At 34.5% G+C, this 1,221-nt stretch overlaps 1 non-coding gene across 1 annotated transcript; it reads left to right on the top strand.

Annotated features, from left to right (window-relative positions):
* The first annotated feature begins 455 nt into the window (after window positions 1-455).
* Window positions 456-586, top strand: LOC130857904 (small nucleolar RNA SNORA72). Its single transcript, XR_009054900.1, has one exon. It is a non-coding gene; the product is annotated as a small nucleolar RNA SNORA72 (small nucleolar RNA).
* The last annotated feature ends 635 nt before the right edge of the window (window positions 587-1,221 follow it).

The following is a 1,221-nucleotide window of genomic DNA, read 5'->3' as shown; positions in this document are numbered from 1 at the left end:
CCTCAAGCCCCAAGCAACCTCTGACCTTTCTGTTTTCTCTGTACTTTTGCCTTTTTCAATATATCACATGGTTGGAATCATATAGCCTTTTCAGATTGGCTTCTTCTACTTTTATATTAGCAATTATGAATAAAGCTAATATCAACATTCATTTGTAGAGATATATGTGAACATAAATTTTTAATTCATTTGGAGTGTGATTGCTGGATCCTATGGTAAGCCTGTGTTTCACTTTGTAAGAAAGTAGCAAACTGTCTTCCAAAGTAGCTGCACCATTTTGCATTTGCCCTAGTAATGAATGAGAGTTCCCATTTCTCCACATCCTTGTCAGTCTTTGGTTTTGTTAGTGTTTGGATTTTAGCCATTCCAATATGTGTGCAGTAGTTTCTCATTATTGTTGGGGTAGCTTTATTGACTACTGAAGTGGCTAAAATAAGGGTTTTAAAGGAGCCAGCCAGTGAAGAGTCTCACTGTTCTGATTTTGTAATAATCAGGGCAGGCTAAACATTCGCTATATGAAGACCATGCATATGTCCAAAGATCTAATACTTCTCTAGGTCTAGTTTTATAAATACTGATGATAAACCAAGTCTGATTTATATGATGCATCTTATGTGGGAAATGTCTATGGCTCTAGGTATCTGATCAACATTAAGAAATGACAGCACAGCTAGTGTAATAACTTTTGAAGATAATCATTGCTAATTTGATGTTTACCTATTGCCATTAAGTGAATTGTAAAATTATTGTTTTCTACTTTCTAGAAAAAATAAGAAAAGAGTCAGAGGTCCTGATATTTCAGTTTGTCTGTGATACTTCCTAGTTGTGTGATCTTAGGTGAGTTCCTTAAAAACATGGTGACTCAGTTTCCTTTTCTGTAAAATAGGGTTAATAATAGTAACTCTTTTATAGGGTCACTGCAAGAAAGAATGAACTGATATAGTTAAAATGCTCAGAACACTGCCTGATGTGTCGTACGTCTCCATGAATGGTATCATGTTATTAGCATGCTGTCGCTAATTTTTGAAATTAGAAAAGAAGTTTTATATTTTGCCCAAATTTTACTAGTTTAGAAAGTAGAACAACTAGGGTTGAGTTTCAGGTTGTTTCTTGAGCTTATGTTCTTTCTAATATTCTATGAACTTTTTACAGTTGATATGCGCATGGAAAGGCAGTGTCCCCATTTTCAAAATTTCTTGGCATTGCAAGTGTGAAACAATT

The sequence above is a fragment of the Hippopotamus amphibius genome, chromosome 7 (assembly GCF_030028045.1).
Source record: "Hippopotamus amphibius kiboko isolate mHipAmp2 chromosome 7, mHipAmp2.hap2, whole genome shotgun sequence".
NCBI classification, from domain to species: domain Eukaryota; kingdom Metazoa; phylum Chordata; class Mammalia; order Artiodactyla; family Hippopotamidae; genus Hippopotamus; species Hippopotamus amphibius.
The sequence above is the reverse complement of the archived record's forward strand: the minus strand, read 5'-3'. Positions and strand labels throughout refer to the sequence as shown.